Raw genomic sequence first — 23,927 nt, forward strand, 5'->3', positions numbered from 1 at the left:
CGCGAGACACTCCTCCAAGAAACCTCCCTTCTCCCTCTCGTCTTGCTAAAATCTGCTTGATTTACCTGCGGCTGCAGGAGTATTGTCGTTTTCAGTTGTGACTGAGACCCGGCAGACCCTAACTCCTTTTCCAGGTGGGAAAAGCGCCCGTGCCCTGAATCCGGGGCGGTTACCATAGCTACCATAAAATCGGGGGTCGTGAAGCCAGAGGACGCGCTCGCCTGTGGCGGTGAAGCGGCAGGTGTGGTGGCCGAGGTTCGCGGGCCTGCCTCCCCCGAGGCGACGAGGCTTCGGGAGACCCGTGCCGGCCCCTCTGCCAAAGCCCCCGCGCTTAGGAGAGCTGCGTGGGGAGGGGGCCGCACGAGGCCTCACGTGGGAAATGGAGGCAGAGACCAGAGCCCCAGCCCCTCCGGTCCCCGGGGTTGGCGGTGCCTGAGCCTTGCGGGCATCTTTGAGGCTGCGAGGGCGTCCTCGGCGGGAACACTGGCGTCGGGAGACTCGGGCAAACAGCCTCCGTTTTGCTCCGAGTTTAAACAAGTCTGTCCCCCACCTGTGCATCCGTGGGCGCTACCTGGCGCTCGTGAGCCCCAGCTGCGTCGCCGGGAGCCGGTGGCGCTACTGACACGTCTCCCGTGGAAGCAGGCCCCCGAGGAAGAAGGCGGCGTGTGGGGTGCGCTTGGTGCGGCCCCTCGGCGTCCCGGGCTGCTCTCCCCCTCGCTAATCTTACAGGACGACAGCCACCGGCCCGGCCACCAAGCCCCAGAGCCACCAAACGGAAAGGACTCAGGCCTCCGGGCGGGGGCCCATCGGCCTCACCTGGGGCTGCCCGCAGGAACTCGGTTCTTACGAGGAGCAGGCCCTCTGGGCTTGTGTGTCCGCGCCGTTCTGGGTTCGTTTTAGTTACATTTATCGTGTCTCTATTCTGCAAAGTGGACTTTGACGAGGCCGCGCCCGCACTGGGTCTCGCGCCGAGCGCTAAGCTGCATGGGGTACACGTTCCCGGAGAACTCGGGCCCCGGCCCGCGGACCCCGGAGCTGCTCCGTCACCAGCCGTCGCGGGGCGGCTTGATGAGAGTCAGGTGAGACCAGGTGCGGCTCCTTAGCCACACCTGCGCCACGGCAAGCGCCCGGCAGCCACGTTGGGCACGCACGGCACAGCCCGCTTCCGCCCCTGTGGGAGTTCTGTGCGCTCGCCGGCCAGGCCGTGAGTGGGCACGGCTGTTTACCTCTGCGGACTCAAGCTGCCGCCTTCTCTGACCCTGTAAGGACGCGGTGGGTGAGCATAACTCCCTTCGGTTTGGGAGGAGGGCCGCGGGGCCGCATCCTCTTTCTAGCGCCTTCCCCTTGTTCAGAACGACCACACGTTTCTCAGGATGTCCAAGTGTGGGGAACATTTTCCACGGTCCTGAGGGCCCGCTCCCCATTGTGAGTGGCACCTGCTGCTGTCCCGGGACCGGGCTCTCGAGTGCCTGTTTGCAGCCGGCTGGGACTCCGGCTAAGGTGACGGTCGTGGCAGCAGGGCTGTTTGCTCCGGGACACAGGAAGGCCACTGTCGACCGGGTGCTAGGAGGCTGCTTTGCCGCTTGTTTCTCTGCCGAGGCTCTCGGTGTGGCTGTGCCTTGAAGGCCACTGGGTCGGTAACTCTTACTTCAAAGAGTGGGTGTAAAGGTAATTAATTCAGGTCCCCTGTAAGTGCTGTTTCCTGCTCCCCAGCGGAAAGTGCTCTTTGATGATCATGAGCTCAGGGTGGGGCCCTTGCGCCGTCCTTGAGAGCCGTGTAGCAACCAGCAGGCCGGGCCGGCTGGTATTTCCGGTCTTTTCTGCCCAGAAGGGGCTGCTCTTGGCCCACAGCCTCCCAATGTGGCCTGAGGCCTGATGGCCACCTGTTTTGGGTGAGGTGGGGACCCAGGAAGGGCCCCCTGTCCTCGGGACTGAGTCGTGCGGCTTCCCCCCCAGTGTTGGAGCCGATGCAGGGCTCCACCCCTCCAGGCCTAGGCCGGCCGCGGGCACCAGGGGAGGCCGGCTGGCGGCTGCAGAGGGGACAGGCCCCGTGACCAGGAGCTGAGCCATCACAGGGCCCTTGCGCCCAGACACACACATGATGAGACCTCTCTGCTGTTCGAGGCCCTGAGGCTTCTGGAGTGTCTCCGGCCCTAGAAAGGATCCGATAACTTGGCCCTAGAAAGGATCCGATTTTAGCTTGAGGGACCCCAGCATGTGCTGGTGTTGGCCTCCAGGCGGTCTCCCAGGCAGGTCTGGGTCCCCACGTCCCCCGACACTGATCTTCTATCAGGAGCTTCGGGAACCTTGGTGTTCACGTGGGCATGCACTCCCTGAGCGTGCCTGGTTTACGCCATAGTCTTCTTTCAAGGGGGTGGTATTTCCATAGCTTTTCGTCATTCTGCCTGTGGCCGCACGGGCTGTGTTTTTTGTGTTTTGGTGCCATCGTGGTTAAGGTCCTTTGTTGAGGGGCGTGGAGATGTGGCCCCTTCCTTCCGAGGCTCAGCAGCCCAGCTGGGGCGGGAAACTGCAGGTAGAAACTGATACAAGCCCCTCAGGCCGCGTGAACGCTCAGACGTTCGTTAGTGCCGTTAGCGCTGCCGGGACAGTGGGCAGCTGCGGTCCCAGGCCTGCTTCGTTTCCTCAGGTGCGGCTCGCGGCTTGAAACCTCACGCGGTGCTTGGACACGGGAAGCAAGTCAGCAGCACGCGTCCTCCTGCGTCAGACCGCCCAGGCACCCGTCCCTGGGGCGCGAGGGGTCTGAGAGAAGGATTCCGGCGGGCTCCCCGGCTCGGGACGTTCCTTTGTAGGAAAAGAGCGTTCTGTTTTCACTGCAGGCCCGTCTAGCCGAGAGCAAGATGCGTCAGCGACGCTTGGTTTCAGAAAGCGGCTCAGTGGATGAGCTATTCATTTATCCTGGTGTGCTGAACGCCGGGTGTAGTCCTCACCGGCAGGGCCGGCCGCGGGCCACGGGGCCAGGAAGCAGGACCCTGGAGGAGATTGGGGGCCGACCGCCATCTCCCGAGGCCAGGAGGGCCGGATGGCAGCGGGAGGTCCGTGGGTGGGCTGTGGGGACGGGCGGGCGGGTGCCGGTCCTGCACTCAGAGGTGCCGGCGGGGCGCACACGTGCCGTGCGGGGCGTCAGGGGCGAGCGAGTCCCCGCAGGCCGTGGCTGTGCTCAGAGGAGCAGCCCCCCGGGATTTGGCACTCTCCTCCGGTCGCTGCTGCCTCGTTAGGTGCGCTTTTCAGGCAGGCCCTGTGCTGGCATCGGTGCGAGTGTGGCCTGGACCCTTGAACTCCGGTGTCCGTCCCAGCAGCACCTCCCACCAGCCGTTGTGAATTAAATGCTGCTTGTGACCCCTTACCCTTGCTGCTCTTAAATTCGTGCTTTAAAAACAGCTTAATGAGGGGTTTACTGGTCCAATTGGAAGTTTTTATTAAAACCTATTAGTGCTGGAGTGGAGCTCGCCTGCAGGAAGCGATGAGACCGCCTCCGAGGGCCGGGCGGACTCCGTGACAGCAGATCCCACCAAACCGTCTCCAGACCCTTGTGTCCCAGCTCTGCGCTTTGCCCGGATCTCATATCCTCTGCTCTAATTGATGGTTCGTCTAATTCCCTTCCCAGCCCCCAAGCCCGAGAAAGCAGTTTCTCGTAATCGCATTACCCCCATAATCAGAGGCAGCCTCTCCTGGCCTGGCCTGTGAGCTCGCCGGGCTGTGCAGCCTCTCGGGGGTGTCTTTCCCTGTGGTTTCCGGGGTGCTGGGGCTTGACACAGCCACTCTCCTCGCATGGCCCCGTGGGTGTCCGCTCTCCCTCTCCTTGCTCCCCGCCAGTGACACTGGCCGCTCAGCATTGTTTGGATTTGGTCTCTTGTCCGCTCGGGTCCTTAGGAGGGACAGAGAAGTCTGTGCCAGGTGGTCTTTAGAGCTCCCGTGTGACCTGCGTGGGCTGGGAAGCATCTCAACTAGCAGGCATAGCCCTTTCCAGAGTGAGAGGCACCGTCTTGAATGGCTTCTGCCCCTTACCCACCGTGAGCAGCCCTGGCTGGCCACGACCGCCTGAGAGACAGGCCCAGAGACCTCCTGTTGTCGGCCTGTGTTGGGTGTTCTCCGTAGTGACCCGGGCTGCCTGGAATTTCTGGTGCTCTCTCCGTCAGGGTCTTGGGGCCGGTCCTGATCCAGGAGGAGCATTCTTTTCTTTTTTTTTTAATTAAAAAAAATTTTTTTTAATCTTTGTTTATTTTTGACAGAGAGCGTGTGAGCAGGGGAGGAGCAAAGAGAGAGGGAGACACAGAATCCGAGGCAGGCTCCAGGCTGACGTGGGGCTCGAACCCACGAACTGTGAGATCATGGCCTGAGCCGAAGTCGGACGCTCAACCGACTGAGCCACCCGGGTGCCAGGGGGAGTATTCTTGCCTCATTTCCGCCCCCACCGGCCCCGCCATCCTCTCTTTGCCCTGCTGGCTCTGTCGGCACACCACTGTCCCCTTCTCCGGTCCCTGGGGTCACCAGTGCAGGGAGACTATGCTCCTGGAGAGAAGGAGCCGTCCTGAGGGGCTGCGGCCCCGGGCGTCACTGAAGGCGCTCCTGGCTGTGACCCACGTGGCACAGTTGTCCCCCGGGGTGTGCAGTGTTCAGCCCAGTGTGTTGAAAGGGGAAAGTCAGGTCTGGGGTGCCGGGGCCCCTTTGGGCAAGTCTCTCAAGGTGCTGGGTTCTCCTCCCTCGTGTGCACACGCGGTAGGTACATGGTGCTGTTTTCCAGTGTGGTCTTTTGCATCTACGGTCTGCTCCTTCCCCCCGGTAACCCCTATCTTACCGTATTCTCTTACCCTGATGCCTCCTCAGATCTGTGTGCGAACACATGTGCACACACGCTCAGGTGAAGGTCACCGCACACCCAGATGGGACTGATGATGGGCCATTCTCTTCACTTAGGACTATCTGGTGAGAATTACTAAGACCTAGAAGAAAATCCGTTTTAAAGACCTTTCTTCCTTACGTGACCATTAACATTTTGCTTATTCTCCATTTTCCCTATCACATCTAGCTACCCATTTCTATTTCTGAAACTTGCTTATCTCCTTAATATGCAGAACCCTAGAATAGAAAAGAAGCATTTTGTTGCTTTTAGTCACACTTCTAGTTCTGAATCCATGTGGGTGGCTTTTGTCTGAAATGCCTCTAAATTGCCTTTTATTTTTATTAAATTGTGTAGATGTGGATGTTTGACTCGCATTTGCTTTTGGGGGGCTTTTGGATTTATTTCCAATGATTTGGAATAGAAATCTGGAAAAGGGTTTGTATCCAACTTAAGACTTTAGGACAGGAAAGTTGTTATAGATTAAATGCGGCGGAGCCATGTGCTTTGGAATTAATACAGTGTCTCCTGTCAGCCCATGTTTGTGATGGTGACATCACGTTTGGTGAACTGTTGAGTCTCCGATGCTGGTCCCCTGGGGGTTGAGAACCATGGTTTTGTCACCACCCTGTTTTCTGGAGACTTGCTGAAGTCCCTGCGGCCAGGGTCTGTCCGACTGCCACACACTCGTCCCCCACACCCTCCTGCTGTTACCATTATGGCTGCATGCTATTCGAAGTGGCCTTTGCACCCCTACCCCCAGCTGTAGTTCCAGCTCAGCTCCTGGGCACTACTGAGTGCTTGTCTGTTCCCTCCTTTATCCCTGTGGCCAAAACAGCCTTAGGCTGTCTCCGTGGTGGGTCTTTTCAAATACCTGGTTTTATCTGATTTTTTAAAAAATGTGTTCTAGCTCATTAATTTTTACTTTTTATAGGTTGTTTCCTCTTTCTGGGAGGAAAGGGTTTATTATTTCCTAAGATCTTGAGTTGATTGTTTAACTCATTAATTTTCCATCTCTTCTTACCTGCTAATGAAAGCATAGAGGCAGGTGACCACTCCCCTCTGTGTCTCTGGCCACCCACCCTGCCTGTTTGAGAGTCCAGTGTCTTCCCGATAATGGCACACAGTATACTTTTTTATAATTGTCAGTGCTGATGTCTCTTTGGTCCAAGTGCTGTTTAGAGAAGAGCTTCCAAAGTCCCAAGCCCTCAGGGTTTTGTAGGGTACCTTTCGTTGACCAGTTTCTGATTTTATTACACTGTGAGCAGATAATTGGGTCTTGATTGTTCTTCTAATTCTAAGAAACATTAGAAATGTGCATGGACTAGGAAGAAATTGTATGTCACAGCTTATAACAAAAACAGCAGTGTCTTTTACCTCTGCTCACCCCCATTCTGCTTCCTGGAGCAACTCCTTTACTTTTTTACCATTGCTGGTATTTATCTCCATATTTCTGAATAATACATTTATGGAGACTATTCTTGGTGTATCACTTAAGCTTTTTTCTATATTCTTCCTATTATGAATGATAAGGATTACTCTCCCTCCCATATCCTTCTCCTTCCCTCATCTCAGTACAAGTGTGTCACAAATATAGTAGATGAAATTCATATTCAGTCTTTACATTGTGTAAATGTCATCTGCTGAGCCAACAGTAAATTGTGCTCACTTGTTTCTAGTAACTCGTTGTTTTCCCTGGAGTTAATAGTTGCCTCTTCTTTTTTGGTTTGCTTTGTTTTTCGTCTCTGATCATGCTTTAACATTTCATTCCAAATTCACCAACACAACTCTTTGACTTCTTCCAATACTATTTTTACCGAATCAAACATATTAGATAATCTGTCACTTCCTTTCCCTATTCCCCACCCCCTTCATAGAGATTTTTTCTTGGGAACTATTACCACCTGGAGTGGATGCTTTATAGGTCTCTGGATTTGGAGACTGCGGGGCAGGTTAACTCTTTGCCAGATTGGGTACCACTGACCTATTTGTCCTTCTTCCCATCTTAGAGATCTTTATAGTTCAAGAGACAGGTACCTGCAGTTGTGCTGGGGTAAGGCTCAGAGACACAGCCACTTGTCCACAGCCTTCTTCCCCATGTATATTCCAGAGCATTATTCTTCCTCAGGAAGAATCATTTTTAAGCCCATGTTTTGATCACATTTTTTTTTTTTTGTCACATTTGATCTCATTTGGTCATAGCTAAAAGCAACTGGTGAGATGGGTCCTTCCCTTTACTTCTGCAGCATTAGCAGTCGCCTGAGGCAAGAGGAACCATTGCCCCCATGCTCCTTCCCTGCCAGGTAAACGCTGATGTGTCCTGAATCACAGTGAACAGCTGGGAGGCCAGAGAATGGCTTTGGTCTCCTCAGACACCATTGCAGCCACTGGCTGGCCTGGAACCTCCAGAGTCTGGCGTGTGTCCCTGGAGCTTCCTGGCTCCGATGCCCCATTGTTGGATGCAAGAGGAACACAGCATCGGCAAGCCTGACCTTTGCCAACGCCACTAACAGGGAGAGGCATTGTTAGGTTAGCCCTGGAGTAGCAGCTGTGTGCCAGTTTCTTTTGTAAATGCTTTGATATTTTAAAACAGAAATTTTAAGCGAGGAAGCCATGCTTTGTTGCTGTTACAATAGCAGCTCTTGTCTGTGTGGATTCATTGAATGGAGACACTGATACCGGTGCAGTTTTAGTGCCGTTAATAGTTCCTAAGTGTGTACAACGCATCTCTTCTTAATGGCTTGTGTCCTCTTACTGAGAATTTTATACCTCTTTTAAAGCACGATCCCTGTACTTATTATGGGCATGTGGTGGGTCTCATATTTAAATACCTCTGGGGGCGCCTGGGTGGCTCCGTCGGTTGAGCGTCCGGCTTCGGCTCAGGTCATGATCTCGCAGTCCGTGAGTTTGAGCCCCGCGTCGGGCTCTGTGCTGACGGCTCGGAGCCTGGAGCCTGCTTCCGATCCTGTGTCTCCGTCTCTCTCTGCCCCTCCCCCACTCACATTCTGTCTCTCTCAAAAATAAATAAACATTAAATACCTTTGACAAGGAAGAGCATTGCTGGTTTTCCATTTGGTATTAGCCTTGATGAGTAGCTTTTGAACATTTGGGAGACTGACGTGCGGACAGGATTGTGATTAATTTTTGTACCACGTCCATTCGCACCTGCCTCCACAGTGGCTGCTCCCACTGTGGGACAGTAGCCCCCAGGGCCGCGTGCCTCTCTCCAGTCCACCTCCTGCACCTGCACAGCCGTGCTTCCCGGCCCCGGGCCCGGTTTCATTTCTCTCCAACCCCCCACCCTCGGACGTGGGTCTTTGCGTTATCTGTCGGCTTATCATCTCTCTACCTGCCTTCCTCTCACCCGAGAGTCCGCGCGGGAGGGCTGGGGCTTCACGGGGTCCCCACCACCACCACCACAGCACATGGGACGGGGAGGGGCTCGATCACAGCGTGGCTGGTCCCTGGTGAGCCTGTGCACGGGTCCACACTCGGATGCCGCGAGGAGGCAAGCGGTCTGGGTTTTTCTAGGCTGGCACATTCTTTTTTTTTTTTAATTTTTTTTTCAATGTTTTTTATTTATTTTTGGGACAGAGAGAGACAGAGCATGAACGGGGGAGGGGCAGAGTGAGAGGGAGGCACAGAATCGGAAACAGGCTCCAGGCTCCGAGCCATCAGCCCAGAGCCTGACGCGGGGCTCGAACTCACGGACCGCGAGATCGTGACCTGGCTGAAGTCGGACGCTTAACCGACTGCGCCACCCAGGCGCCCCTAGGGTGGCACATTCTTACGTTGTCACTCTTCTCAAGGCCGCTGGCAGCTCAGGGCCCTATGCTCGGTGGAGGGTGTGACTTGGTGTATGGAGAAAGCGCATTGGCTTTTTTTTCGCTGACGTGTCTCCGGAACTCAGACCGCCAGCAGAGCCGTGGCCTGCGTTCTGGCGCTTCTGAGAGATGGCTGCGTTGGGGCACGTGCGGCCGTCGTCCGCGCGTGGCCGGCCCGGCAGCGTGGCAGCCTCGGGTCTGGGCACACAGCACCTCCTCCTGCTCGGCCCTGAACTGGGCACAGAAGCGCCGAGCAAGAGGACCACAGTCCGTCGGCTGAACGCAACCGGAGGCAAAGCTCAAAATGGAAGCCTAACGGTGGAGCCAGAGGCAGCCCCCGAGGCGCCGTCTGAGGTCCGTGCCCCTCGGTAAGAGCCAGGGTGGGTTCGGGGTTAGCGGTGGCACGGCCACACTTTGGTCCCGGGTTTCCAGGCTGAGGGGGGCTCCCGTGCAAGGCAGAGCCCCCGAGACCCTGTCCTCTTCATGACGGCCAGGCGCGTGCCCGCCCTGGGGCGGGGCCCAGCCGGGCGCTGACCCGAGGCTGTGGCTTGTCCCTGGCGAAATGGTGCCAACAGGACCTCTGAAAAGGTGGTCCTGACATAGTTTCTGACTCAGAAGTGTTGCAGAGTCCCCGTCAGCCTCCGCCCTGCGTCCCCGCAGGTGGCACGTAACTGGTGGAACAGAGACGTCAGCACTGGCGGGACGGTCAGCTCGACGAGACCGTGGTTGGGTGTCTCTAGCTTTCCCACCAGTGCCCCCCAGTCCCGGGCCCCTCCTGGGCCACACTGCACATGCCGCCTCGTCCGCTTTGCCCCCTGGGGTCTCTGCCAGCCTCCCGGACTCTCCTGACTTTGACAGTTCTGAGCAGTTCTGGTCACCTACTTGGTTCAGCGTCCCTCACGCGGCGTTTACCTGGTGTTTCTCGTGACGAGACGGGTCACGGGGGTTGGGGGGGGGAGGTGCCCTTCTCGTCACCAGATCGGGTGTCTGAGTCCTCACGACTCCCCACAGGTGATGCTGACCTGGATCGCCTGGTGAAGGTGTGTTTCCGGGTGTGTCCTGTGTCGGGTGCATTTTCCCGTCCCTCCTCTGTCCTCTGGAAGTCGATCTCTGGGCCCCGCGACCCCAGGGGAGGGAGGACTCAGTGACACCCTCAAATGACTTGTGTATGTACACTAAAGCCACACAGTCGCTGTTGAAAATTGGGGGAGTTTCTTGAAGTTATGCGATTACCCTGTTTTTCCTTCAGGGTTTATCCCCTGACTTTAGGCTTCCTTGTGGCCGTCATTACTGTGACGTCCTGGCGGTGATTTTCCTGTTTCCGTCATCCCTTCTGTTGTGAATTGCAGTTCCCCTATGAGGAGGAGCTACCCTCTCTCCCCTATTTCTTTACTAAATACTTGTTTATGTCGCTGTGGCTCCTCATTCTATTGTCATAGACTAGGATCCAGCACCACGAGGACCTGCTTTGGTGCTCATCGCCCAGCCTTGGGTGCGGGGAGCCCCGAGGCTGGCTGCCACACCCTTATTGAGCCCCCCCCCCACCGACTTCCCAGCCCTACGGGAGCTGCAGGCCCTTCCGGTGATTTCCCTTCTGTAGTCCTCGATTCAGCTCTTTCCCCAGGGGCCTTGCTTCTCTTTCACGGAGAACGGTGTCAGACACCCAGATCCGGGTGCTGGGTGTGCTCGTGGCTGACGGGGTGGCACTGCTTCTCTGCCCCACGCCGGACAGAGCCAGGAAGGGTGTGAATGCTTACAGCGCACCACTGACCAGCAGCGAACCACTATCGGGACCTCCGTGAGCGTCAGAGGCCTGACGCCGCGTGAGAGGAGCCCATCTCAGGGGCCGCCCACAGCGCGATCCTGGCTGGGTGCTGGGGAGGGGGCCGCCTACACGCAGATGGTGATGGGGGTCTCTCAGGTCTACGCCTGGGTCAACACCACGGAACCCGGGGCAAGGAGTCTACGGGAACGGTGCGAGGCTCATCAGTTTACTCTGAACCTACAACTGCTGTAAAAGTAAGAGTTTAAAAGTACACAGCACAAAGGGTAAGTGTTAGCACGTTAAATCTTTAAAAAGCCATGTAGGATGTGTGGGGAAGCCAAATATGAACTATAACAAATGAACCTGTTGATAAACATGCAGCGTTTACACACACGTGTGTGCATGTTCTCCATAACACGTCTTCTACATTACATGTTGTGTTTCTGTTATGACGTGTGCGTAGGCATCTGCTAAGTAACTGCACTGAGGGGTTGAGGAAGGCGTTTTCACGGCGTGCCCGGGTCTGGTACGCAGACGCGTGAGACGGCGTGGATGTCACGGCTCTTATCATCAGGAGGGGTTTTTGAGAACAAACTACTACGCCACTGTGAACAGTGAGCAGTTTGCTGAGCGGTTTTACGTAGCTAAGCACGTAAAATAATTCAGCCCAGTGGTGACGAGAGACGGTTGTCAAGCCAATAACCAACCGCTGTATCCAACAGTGGGCATTTGGAAGGACTGTCTATGGCAGCGCTGGGGCCGGTGGGGCAAGTGGGCACTGCCGGGAGCACAGGACTTGGCGCAGCCTCCCTGGAGGACGTGTGGCTGCCCGGTTACACATGTGCCTGCCGGTCACCAGCCTCACTTCAGGATGTTCTGCGGCAGGATCAGGATGTGCGGACAAACTGCGAGGGGCTCAGCACCATGTTCGTGGCAGGAGAAAATGGAAATACACGTGAAGGTTCAGCTGTGGAGAATTAGTTAAAATTACATCTCTGCATTACTAAACACCACGATGTAATGACACACAAAGATACTTAAGATATGTTAAAATGGGTTTTAAATGGTATATACTACATCCCATTTTTAAAAATATTTTATTTTTATTTATTTTTGAGAGAGACAGCGTGCGAGCAGGGGAGGGGCAGAGAGAGGGAGACACAGAATCCGAAGCAGCTCCAGGCTCCGGGCCGTCAGCACAGAGCCCGACGCGGGGCTGGAACTCACGAACCGCGAGATCGTGACCCGAGCCGAAGTCGGATGCTCAACCGACTGAGCCACCCAGGCGCCCCTAAAATATTTTAAGTCATCCCTAAGCACAGCATGGCGCTTGAAATCAGCCCCGGGATCCAGAGTCACGTGCTCTTCCGACTGAGCCACCCAGGCGCCCCTGCAATTTGCTTCTACAAAAGTCTTCCAAAACTATTTTGAAGTATATGATCGGGGAATTAGTAAGATTTACCTCTGGGTGGTCAGACTGCTTTTCTCCTTAGTTCCAGTTTATCTTCAGTGAACATCTCTGCTTTTGATTAAGGAATAATACATTTGTCTTCATATTTACTGAGTCGCTTCTAATAAAAGGAGATCAGTGGTGAATCAGATGTGGGCAGATGTGAGCTGGGCACAGGACTGGAGGAGCCCGGGTGGGGGCGGCCAGAGGAGGAGAGGGAGCCAGCGAAGCTTCGCCTGAGGGGCGCAGTGAGGTCCGCTCCCAGCCGGGTGCCCTTGGCCGGGTGAGAAGTCCTTTGCTCTCCTGGGACCGGGTGCTTCACGGTGCTCGTGGCTGGAGGCGGGACAGGGGTGGGGGTCGGGGGCCGGTTCTGAGCACGGGGACTGCGGTGGCCTGCCGGTGCTGGGGGCTTGGGAGGAGTGCAGGTTTTCGGAGGACCGCGGGGTGTTGAGACCAGGAAGGGACCCTCGGATCGGTCTCCTGTCTGGACAGGTCCGAGCTTGCCCTGTGCTCTGGGCTGCTGCTGGCAGGAGACGCTGGAGGCAGGCGGTGCCTGGAGGGTCCGGGGAGGGGTCAGGGAGTCCTGGGCGTCGACTAGGCGGGGAGGGGCTGGCAAGGCCGGAGAGACGGTGGTCTCCGTCGAGCCACGGATGAGGGCCAGTGTGGGCGTGGGAGTCCGGGTGCGTCCGTGTGAGGAAAGCAGGACAGCGAAGTACTTCCTGACCTATATTTAGTGCTGCGGGTGCTCTGGAGTTGGTCCCCAGAGCCGGGGGAGGCGGGGAGGGGACGCGCTGCGTGGCGCCCGGTGCCTCCGCCGGCCGGGTGAGGTCACTGCCCTCCTGTCCACTCATTCTGTGCCGTGTCTCAGGTTTTGTGTGTTTGGGCGGCAAGAAACCTCCTCCTATCTGAGTGAGAGCTGTGCGATGTGCCTCAAAAAAGGCCAGGGCTTGGGGATGAAGCGACTCAGGAGACAGGAAGCCGTGCTTCTCGCCACGCCAGGTGGCGTTCTCTGGGCCTCAGAAGTCTCCGGACTCCCCGCGGCTCGGGCCCTTCCCACATTCTAAGCACGTATGTGGTTCTGTTGCGAGACTCGCGCGAAGGTCCCGCCTCGGCACGGCGCCCGTTCAGAACGCACACCACGGCGCAGCCCGCGGGGGAAGGCTCGCGCCCGCCGCCCCATCACGCGGCTTCGGGACCTGGTCCGGGATACTTGGCTCAGCATCAGCAAACGGACAACTCTCTGGCTTTTTCCCCCTTTTGATCGTGCCAAAGTCAGCAGTTACATAATCCCCGAGGAAAACGACAACTGAGAAAATAACAGGTGGGCCCGAGCCCGGGGCGGGTGTGAGCCCCAGGGGGCTTTGCACGTGCAGGCCCTGCGCTTTGGGGAGCACGGTGCCGCCTCTCACGTGGCCACTGGACTGGAGCAGAGTCCTCAGTCTTCTTGGGCGACGTGGCTGTCGTGCACCAGGTTCCTGGAACGTCCCCTTCCTTCCCTCGGGCCCCATGTGACACCCCGCGTGCGCTTCTGTGCAGAGAACACGCTCCTGCCCTTTTCCTGCTCCCACGCCGGGCCGCCCAGGGGCGGCCGTGACAGCTGGCGCACCACCAGCCGCGTCTCCCCACCCTTCGGCCCCCTTCGGAGCCTTTGCCTCCTTACAGAAGCCAGTCCCTCTGAACATGGGTCTCCTGTCTCGGAAAGAGAAGTTCTTTTCCGAGCTGCACCTGAGCGGTCTGGGTAGCAGAGGCCCCCTCCTCCCACACCGTGGCTTTCCGCTGCCCTCCTGGCTCCTCCTCCGGGAAACGCGTGCTCGTGCTGCTGGCCTGCACGAGACTCGAGCATGTCCCTCGATGACGTGGGATTTTCTCCGCGAGGCTTTTAAATATCTTCTTAACAGACTTAGTCCCATAGTCGCTGTAAGTTTGGCTTCTGGGACAAGCGGCAGTTTAAAACATCGCAGTTCAGTGTGTGGCGATTCACGAGCCTGCCGGCAGTCCGTCCTGGATGTCCCCGTAGATGCCGATTCCTTGCTCTGTTTTTCTTCAACTTTTGATTATGAAAACCCTCCAGCACACACACACCATCTCCGTGTTGACGGTGACCCTGAACAGGCAGCGGCCCGGGCTTTGCTTACCGCCTCCCTTCCTGCTCGGCCGGCCGTGACGCAGATCCCACGCGCTGCTGTTCCACCTGGACGCGCTTCATCACGTGCCGCCCCGGGTGGGGTCTGTGACCATGCACCGCCAGCACACCCGGGACACTGGGGGGGGGGGGGGGGAGGGCGGGGACAGCTCCCACCTTTAGTCCGTGTTAGGGGACGGCCGGCTAAGCAAGCGCCTTTCCTACGGCCCCCGTGTCCAAGTGCGCACCGACACGCCCGATGGGTGCCCCCTGCGGCCTCTCCACGCCCCTCCCCCTCTGTGCTCCAGACAGGACTTGTGTAGTCCTGCACAGAGCAGACGGCTCTCCAGGCCCGGTGGGCCAGCCACAGGGCTCCCGGCTACTCCAGAGTCGGCCTCGATTTGGGCAGGGACGTTTTGTGGGTGCCGGGACTTCGGTCGCTGCCGGTCAGAAAGCTCGGGCCACCTTTCCCCTCTCTCTGCGACGGTGAGATTGCTGAGGCCACCTGTCACCAGCCTGACCTGTCCTTTAGCAAGTTCTCCGTCAGCAGCAGTGAAGGGCCGGTAGCCTTGGTGGCCAGTCTGGAGCTCACGTTCTTGTTTGTTTGTGTTTTTTTTAATGGTTATTTACTTTTGAGAGACAGAGAGAGAGAGAGAGAGAGAGTGCTCACAAGAGAGGTCACGTGCAAGTTGGGGAGAGGCCGAGAGGAGTTTTGCAGAGGGGCAGATGGAGGATCCGAAGCGGGTCTGTGCCCGCGGAGAGCAGCGAGCCCGATGCAGGGCCCGAACTCTTGAACCACGAGATCATGACCTGAGCCGACTGAGCCACCCCGCGCCCCCGGAGGGTGTGCTCTATGCTCAAGTTCCGTCACTCTGCTTTTATCAGAGTTTTGCTCGGTTGGTTGGTTGGTTGATTTTTCTAAAAGTAACTTTCCTTCATCAACGGTTTGGTTGCTCTAAATCTTGTGCCTCTGAAAAACTCAAGACAAACATGTGTTCCTTTCCCTCTTCAGCGTTTGTGACAATCACTTGGTCCCTAAGCACCTACAGGAGTCCTTCTAAGGCCATTTGCAGTGCTGCTGATGCCGTTTGATACTTGAACTCATTTTCTGTATTTTTTTTTAAACTTTCCATGTAGGAGATCATGTTTTTTTCTACTTTAGGTCTTAGAACTTTTTATTATTTTCACAGTGGCTAAGGATAAGTGTGATTAGGACTCTTAAAATCGTGTCATTATGGGGGCACCTCAGTCTGGCAAGCATCCAATTCCTGACTTCGGCCCAGGTCATGGGCTCCTAGTTCGTGCGACCGCGCCCCATGCCAGGCTCCATGCTGACAGTGCAGAACCTGCTTGGGATTCGCTCTCTGCTTCTTCCCGTCCGTGCGTGTGCTCTATCTCTCTCTAAGTAAATAAACCTTAAAAATAAATAAAAAACAGATAGCTAAAAAACAATAAAAATAAAAATAAATAAAAAATAAATAGCTGCCATGTTTAAAAAAATCAAATCACATGACTCTGAAAAATTTCCAGCATACCAAAAAAATAAAAATAAAGGATTATATAGTAAAAACCCATACACGGACCATCTAACTTCTACAGGTTGTTATCTTACTTGATTTTTTTTTCTGTGATTTAGCTAATCTACTCACCTCTCCGTCCGTCCACCAACCCGTCGTATATTTTGATGCGTTTCAGAGTTAATGCCACATGGGTTCATTGACTGAGCTCTAGTTAAACTGTGAACTGCAGTGTTTTAAACTGCCGTTTGTCCTAGAAGCCACGCTTAGAGTGAATATGGGAATGAGTCCTTTAAAAAATATTTAAACGCTTTGTGGAGAATCAAACGTTATAGAGGGACACGTGAGAGTTTTAAACACGCCAGCAGGACGGCTCTTTGAGCTGTTCGGGTTGTTTCCCGCGACAAAGAACTCCCACACAATGAGATGCGAAGATCTTAAGCACACGCTTTGAGAGTCTGACAGACCTATACCCCTGTGTAATCCAAATTCCCATGAAGATACAGAAAATTAGCATCACGACCGTTTATGCAAAGGTAGCGTTCTATCTCAGACTGAGTCTGTAAGAATTTCCAGGAGGGACGCCCGGGTGGCTCAGCTGCTTAAGCGCCTGGCTCTTGGTTTGGGCTCAGGTCATGATCTCGCGGTTTGCGGGACTGACCCCCGCGCTGGGCTCTGCATTGGCAGCATTGATCCCGCTTGGGATTCTGTCTCTGCCCCTCCTCTGCTCCCGCTCTCTCTCTCTAAATAAACAGTAAAAAGAAAAAACTTCCCGGACCGTTTGCACAATGCTCCCCACGAGGAGGGAAGGTTTGCTTCTTGCCCGGCTTCCCAGCTAACTTTCCAGAAGTCCTACTCAGCTGACACCTCTCTGCAGACAGCTGTGTCCCGTCCCTTCCACACTAGGGACCCTTGGTCTCAGGGGTCTGTGGGGAAGGGCCAGAGTTAACTGTGAAGGACAGCTGGAGGACTCACCTGTCTGAGAAGATGAAGTCGCAATGCCCCAAATGAAGCAGGTTTTATGTGGCTAATACTAGGGAAAGTTCTGCTTTCTCATAGGCTGCGGGGTTTTTATAATGATGTCTGGTGTTTCCCATTTCTTTGCTGCTAACAGAAGGCTCTGAGGTCACAGTCTTACCGCTCTGATTTACGTCCAAAGGAAAACGGCTTGTAGTCTTTTTAAGCACGGGCTATGACGGCGAAGAACTTTCTGTCTAGTGCTGCTTAGACAGACGAGCCTTATCCGTGCTGCTGACGGAGGCTGGTGGTTTTTCCCTTCACACGTGTGCTGGGGTTGTTCCACTTCCTCTCTAGGTCTTTCTCTCAGCATCTTCTCTGCGCACATGATTTGGGTGCCTCGCTGTTGGCAAAGCTTGTGGATTCCTGGTTCTAATCTCAGAACGGAGAGTCCGGGAGGCGCAAGAGTCCACATCTGGTTCGGTGTCTCCTCACCTCCGTCGCTCCTGACGAGTTGCTGCCATTCACCCTGTCCCTTCTCCACACGTCGTAATGTCTCACTGTCCTCTGCTGGGGTCCTGCCTTTGGTTTACAGCAGTTAGGCCGTGTTGCGCCTCTGTGCACGTTTTTTCGATCCTGTCTTATGATTCCCTGAGGAATCTGTAACTTGTGTCTTTTACCAAGTTTGGATAATTTTTGCCACTATCTTCTCCGTTTTTTCCTGCCCGTCGCTCTCGTCTTCTCCTAGGATTCCACCCGTGTGTATATGTAGGGCCTTCTGACGATGTGTGTTCTCCATGCTGTTTTGTTCTCCAGGCTTTACAGAGTCTGGTCTGCGGCCTGCGTAACTTCAGTCGAGCTGTTTTCACTTGGTCCTGTCCTCTCGACGGCTCTTAGGTTCATCTGGTAAAACTGTAATTTGAGACGCTTTCTTTTTCAGCTCTCGAACTCGCTTGGTTCTTTCTTGCCCAGCTTTGTTTCTCTGCCGAGTGGCCCCATCTGTACGTGCCTCGTGGGCAGGTCTTCCTTTATCGGCTTGAACACTCTTCGCCTGGTCTCTGCGGAGCAGGGTAGCCCAGGGAGACGCGCGGTCCGTGGCACCGTGTGTGTTGGGCGGGCCGTGCAGGGATGGGCTGAGGCCTGGTTGTAAACGTTACGTCCAGGGAAGGCCCTCCCTGAGAAGGGTGGCCTCCAAGCAGAGAGCTGGCCGACGGGCCGGAGAAGGGGGCGTTGGTGGCAGGGACCTGAGGCGGGCCTGGGCCTCCAGCCTGGGAGGAGAGCCCAGGGTGGAGGGGAGGGGAGGCGAGGCGAGGTGGTCAGTGGCGTGCCGGTTAGCTGTACCCTCTCCCCGCGGGCCGCTCGTGTGGGGTCTTCCTGATGGCTCATGTCAGCGGACTTAACGGAAACCTAGTCCTCACTCACTGCGCACTGACCTAAAAGAAAGCCCTTCTGGAGACTTCTCCTGATGGCATCACAGACGTGGTGCCTGAGGATATCAGTGCCCCTTCCCATCACCAAGCCACCACCCCAGGCTTCTTTGTGCACAAGGTCCGGGCAGTACCGGCTGCCGACAGCGCCCCCCGGGGTCCTGGTTCCGTGACCGCTGCCCGCCTGTCCACTTCCTGTCTCGCCCAGAGCAGGTGTGTGGGGCGGGCCGCGCCTCACGGGGTGAGATAACTGGACACGCGGGCCCCTCCCGTCAACCAGGCCCTGCCCTCCTTCAGGTGACAAGGGTGTGCCTCTTAGCAGCATCGAGGACAGCAGAAAGTGTTCGAGGAGTGTGTGGAAGATCTAGAAAAGCAGGTCATTCTTCAGGACCGTGTGGGGCGAGGGTGACCCCACTTCCGCGGGCACGGGGCTCAGCCGCAGTGCTGGAACGAGGCCCGCGCCGCGCAGAGCCTCCCAGCAGACCTGCCTCCCAGTGTTGTCAGAGAGCGGGGGGGCAGGGGGGGGGAGGGTCCCCCCCCCTGCCCCCCGCCGCACCGTGAGCCCAAGCGGCGCAAGCCTGCAGGGCAGGTCCAGGGTGACCTGGACACCGGGCAGCATCTTTGGGATTGCGGCAGGCCACTCCAAGACAAGCTCCTGGCTAATTTTCATGCCCGGCAAACAAAAGGCAGAGACACGGTAGCACATCGTGCCCTTCAGCCTGATGTATGTTAAATATTTGGAATATATTAATCCTAAGAAATCTCTGTTGCTAGATCTAATTTCCGTTGACAGGAAGCATTTTCATATTTATCCAAAACCAGTAAAGCCAGTGAAGGTCATTGCTCTGAATTTTGCTCTTGGGCTAGCTGGTGACACCTGCACGGTCGTGAGCAACAGGGGACACCTGGGGCTAGGAAGTCTGGTTGCTGTGGTAACCGAGCATTACTCTACGCCGGTGGACAGAGGGGGAGGGTCGCGGTGTGGGTGTGGGTCACACAGGTCACTTCCTGCTCCCTGCAGTGCCCAAGGACAGCCTTACGACACAAGATTCGCAATTTTCTAAACGATTCATAATTGGGAGCGTGCAGTTTTAAAGCGAGTTTATTTGAAGCCTGAAACCTTTAACCAGCTCTTTCAAACCTATCTACGTACCAGAAAACTCACTCCTGTTTACAATCTGATTAGACTTAAATCCCGCATCTGAAGCGTGAGGCCCGCTTCCTTCAGAGGCCGGGTCTCCCCTCGCGGGCTGTCCAACAGCAAGGTCGGCGGCCCCCCACGTGCCACGGTTGCCCCGCTCAGGGTGGTTCCGGAGGATTCTGGGGCAGATCCGGAGCAGACTGGGGGGGGGGGGGGGGCAGGAGTGTGGCCCATCTCTGGGGTGGGGCTGGAATCAGTACCGCCCAGCCCTAGTCTGTCTCCTTGGGGCAAGAGTGGCTACACAAGCCAACCTTGTGGCTGAAAGGGGTCGCCTAGGCCAGGCCCCTCTCCGTGCCCTTCCCTGCAGGCACACGGGTGATGCCTCCTGGCTGCAGCTGGTTGCCATGGCGACAGTGCCTGCAGGGGGACAGAAGGTGCCGGTTGGTACCTGTGAGGGGCAGGGTCACCCCAGAGCCGTGCCTGTGGGACGCTCCCACCCTCAACGACACAAGGGCCCCTGGAGTTTGCGTAGCCAGCAGCCCCCTTGGGCCCCGTCGGTGACTGCGCAGAGCACACTCTGGCGTGCTGCTTCGTAACTTCCCGTCCTGAGATGGAACCTGGGAAGACGAAGAAAGTGACTTTCCAGGGCTCCGAGCACTCTGCAGGTGCCGAGGGTGGGGCCGCTCCTCTCGAATGACAGCCCGTCTGGAGGGAGGCGTCTTTCTCCTTTTTCCCTGTTTTTAACCCGAAGCTAATGGGTTTCCCGCTTCTCATGCGGACGGTGGCTGTCACTCTTGAAGGATCCATAGGTGCAACGCTTCATTATTCTTTCTAAGTAACTGTAATAGTTTTGGGGAAGGTAACGAGACCTCGGTTGGTACTGCCTCTCTGGAGTGGCCGTCTGCACGCCTCCCGCCTCTGAAGCCTTGGTTTAGGTTGTGTTTTTCTCCCAGGTCACAAGTGGCTTAATTTGTGCCGGGTGGCCCTGGACTCCGGGTGACTTCCACGCAGGCGTCGTGCGCGCCTCGCTCGCCAGGCGGGTCTGCTTCCCGTCCCAGGCGAAGGGATCGCCGCGGAGCGGCCAGGCCGCCGCCACCATCCCGCGCGGTTCTCCTGAAGGCGCCAGGCACGGGTCCGGCCTCTCAGTGCTGAATTTCCTGGATCTTGAACAGAAGAGCATCTTCGCTCTCCTCATGTCCCTAAGTCCACAGGGAAGGTTTGATTTAGTGAGCAGGTGCCCCGAGCTGAGCCAGAGGGGCAAGGGACCCCCCACCACTGACAGGTGAGGTCGGGAGACCCAGGCCCCGTGCGCTTCTCTTGTCGGAATACACGGAGGGCCCAAATTCAGCGTGTTTTACGGGGTCTTTCCTCGGAAGTCACCTGCGGCTGCCCTGGCAGACACGGGCCACACGTCACACACCGTGCAGTTTTAGATGCTGGTTCGGGAGCGCCGGCCAAGAGAGCATCCCCTCTCCGACCACACAGGCTGTCCGCCGACGGCAGGGCACAGGGCTGTGGCCGCCCAGGGACCCGGAGGACGTGGACGTGTCCCATCGACACCTCCGTGAGAGCGGCCTGCCCCACCCCCACTGCCCGTCTCCTCCTCAGAAGGGCAAACAGAGCTTGGGAGCCGCCCCGCTACCCGACAGCTGCTGGGGCGGTCACCGTCCAAGCGTCCGGTCCCGAGCACCGACCCCTCGTCTCTCACAGCTGGGGGCCTTCCCTCCGGTTTCGCAGGAAGCTTCCCAAACGCGGCCTGTTCAGCACTTGTCAGCGTTACTGGAAACAAGCCAGGAGCCACAGAAGTCAAGGTTCCAGAAACAGGTAGCTGCATGGGCCTCGTGCTTCGTGGCTCCCTAGTGGGCGTTTGCGACCCCTGCCCCAAAGCTACGGGCAGGGGCAGCACGTGGGCGTCATCCCCAAGGAGCATCCATCGGGGCGGAGCCTTCCGGGGGACCCCGTGGAGCTGCGGTGCTCCCGTGGCACTCGCACACCAGTGAAGGGGCCAGAGTGCCCCGTCCCCTCTGCAAGAGGATACGTGTGAGCGCAGGTTGGAAAGGCACAGGCGCCCTCTCGAGTGGGACTCGTCACTGAGGTCGGGCCCCCGGCGGGACCCGCCAGTTGTGTCTGGGTCGCCCCAGCGCCCTGCCGCCCGGCCTGCGGTGGTGCCCCCGCGGCGCCCTGGCCGTCCTCATCGCGACCTCGGGGCTGCGGGAAGCCGTCCGGCTGCACCCCTGGGCATTTGTTTTCCGGGGCCGCCTTCCCGCCACGCCGCCCGAGAACAATGGTGTCTTTGTGTGGGTGTGTGTGGCGCAGCTGCTCCACCCGATGAGATCCAGGCGAGGGAAGCAGCAGCAGGTGGGTCTGTGGGCCACCCTTTCCTCCCCGGCGGTGTCGCGAGCGCTGATGGCCCGAGGGCCGGCGGCCGGGGAGGTGGCAGCTCCAGCCAGATCGGGGGAGCGGAGGTGGGGGGGCAGAGGCGGCTCTGCTCTCCCTGAGCACCCGGGCAAGGTAGGGAACGTTCCAGTAGGTTCGCAAGGAGGCAGGAGGGCAGGTGACCTTCTGCCAGTACACGTGAGTCCCTAGGGCGGCAGGGCGCCCCTTGCCCACCCCATCGCCTGCTTGGCGGCACTTAGGTGGGTCTCTGGGCCCTGCCATTTGCACATCACTTTGATTGGTGTCATTCAAGCTGCATATTAAAATTCCGCTCGTCACATCTGTGCAAAGTGAGGTGGCAATTAGAGAAGGCGGGCCTGGCACTCTGGGGAACGCCGTGCACCCACGTGAGCGTCACAGGCTACGAGGCCTTTCCGGTGAGTGCTGGCAGACGTCCCCGTGCCTGCGGTGTTCGGGGTGGACACTCCACCTTGCAGCCTCCGGGGCTTGCCTGGCTCTGCCCAGAACGCCCTGGACCCACCTGCCCGCTCGTGCTGCTGCGCGGCGGCACGGGCCTCCCGCCTCCTACACGTTCTCGCCACACGGGGGGCGGGATCGGCCCAGTGGCAGGACGACAGGTACTTTGTCAGAAAGCAGAGGGGCCCGTCGATGAGCGCACGGCAGCGGTCAGCCACTTCCAGGTTCCACGGCACGCTTGGGTCATGAAGTGACACCCCAAGAGGAGGAGTCCAAATTCAAGGACTGTTCTCTCACAATAAAACTAGAGCGGTTGTCATAAAAGGAACGACGTCTGGTTTTTTCTGGTCGAGACAAGAATGGGGGTTTGAAGTAAACTATAAAGCAAAGGGCCTCCATCACCGTGAAGGGGAAGAGCACCTTGAGTCGAGATACACGCTCAGTCCGCGTCTGGAATTTCCTAAGACAGACCGAGTGCAAACACTTCCTGCATTTTTCCCCCTTCTCCCGGGAGAAGTCAGGGTTCTCAGCTCTGGGCACGTGCAGGCGGGTGCTGGGGAGCCAGGCTGAGCCCCCGTGGCTATCCCACACGCTAAGTCCCCCGCACACGGGTGGTACCAATGCCCCTTCCCGGCCTCGCCAGAGCACCTTGTAGGACCATCTTGCCCGTGACTAGCGTGGGCCTGGCCACAGCTCGCCTCGCTTCCCCCCTCCTGAGGGCACCCCTCCCCGGCATCCTAGGCCTCTTTCTGCATCTGGACTTTTCTCTGGGTGGTGCAGGGTGTGCTCTGGTGGCCCCAGTGTCCCCAGCACAGGTGCACGTGGCTCAGCCGGGACAGCCCACGGATGCCACGCTGGCCGGTATAGGGCGGGACTCGCTGCCCCTCTGGGTAGGGGCCAGTTTGCCCGCCAGCCTCGGTGTGGGGCACTGCCTCACAGCAAGCGGACCCCATCCTAATACCCAACTGACCTGGAACCGGGGCTTCAGAAATGCACAGAACATACGAGAGCAAATGGGTCCCCCCCATTTTATTATGAAAAACGTCAAACCACAGACGAGTGTCCAACGGGCACAGTGAGAACCCACACACCTGCCACCGAGACTGAGCAGGCCGTTCGTGGGCGTCATCATGTCCCCCGTCTCCACCTCCAGTGCATCTCAGAGTAAGTTGTAGGCATCGAGCCATCCGTGTAGCCCTAAAATCTCGGGTTCAGGACTCAGTTAGGGTTGTCTCTTTGCAGTGGTTTTGTTTTAGAAAGAAATTTACAATGAAATACACAGACCTTCAGGTGCCTCTGACTCACACCCTGAGGGGGTGTCACCCCCCAGGTGTTTTCCCCTGTATCGGTTCCCATTGTTTACCCCTGTATCAGTTTTGCTCCTTCCAGAACCTTCTGTGAATGGAACCATAGTATATGGACCCTTGTCCAGAGTATTTTTCGTGTGCGTAGTTTCACAGGTTCATCAAAATGAGACAAAAAAGAATGTGTGTAGGGGCGCCCGGGGGATCAGTGGGTTAAGTGTCTGCTGACTCTTGACTTGGGCTCAGGTCATGATCTCGGGGTTCATGGGTTCAAGCCTGTGTTGGGCTCCGTGCTGACAGCACAGAGCCCGCTTGGGATTCTTTCCCTCTCTCTGCTCCTCCCCTGCTTGTGCACACATGCGTTCCCTCTCTCTCTCTCGAGGTAAATTAAACTTTTTTTTAAAAAGCATGTGCAACATGCAGAATGCCACGTAGCCTCTTGTGAAAGGCCGAGTGACAGCAGCCGGGAAGCTGTCAAGGTCTCACGTTTCCACGACAGGCCAACTCAGTGTCCACGGGTGCACGGAACACCCGCCCCCACTGTGCCCACGCTGCTCACCGCACTGGTCAGCTGGGTCCCAGCTATTGCCGTCACAGCCTGTGGTGGAGTTGCTGGCTGCCCCAGGCCAAGCCCTTACAGGGCTGACAGGAGGCCGTTTCATTTAGAGCCCCTGTCGCCTGTACCCGCATCTCCCCCAGGCCTCCCCGC

General features: G+C 57.2%; 1 protein-coding gene across 1 annotated transcript in view; it reads left to right on the forward strand.

The window, feature by feature from the left end:
• Positions 1-23,927, forward strand: part of LMF1 (lipase maturation factor 1) — an 88,080-nt gene that overhangs the window by 24,722 nt on the left and 39,431 nt on the right. The gene's annotated exons all lie outside the window — the stretch shown is intronic.

The sequence above is a fragment of the Lynx rufus genome, unplaced genomic scaffold (assembly GCF_022079265.1).
Source record: "Lynx rufus isolate CCGP_SWC_20201006 ecotype Redwood Valley unplaced genomic scaffold, mLynRuf1.p SCAF_43, whole genome shotgun sequence".
Classification (NCBI taxonomy): domain Eukaryota; kingdom Metazoa; phylum Chordata; class Mammalia; order Carnivora; family Felidae; genus Lynx; species Lynx rufus.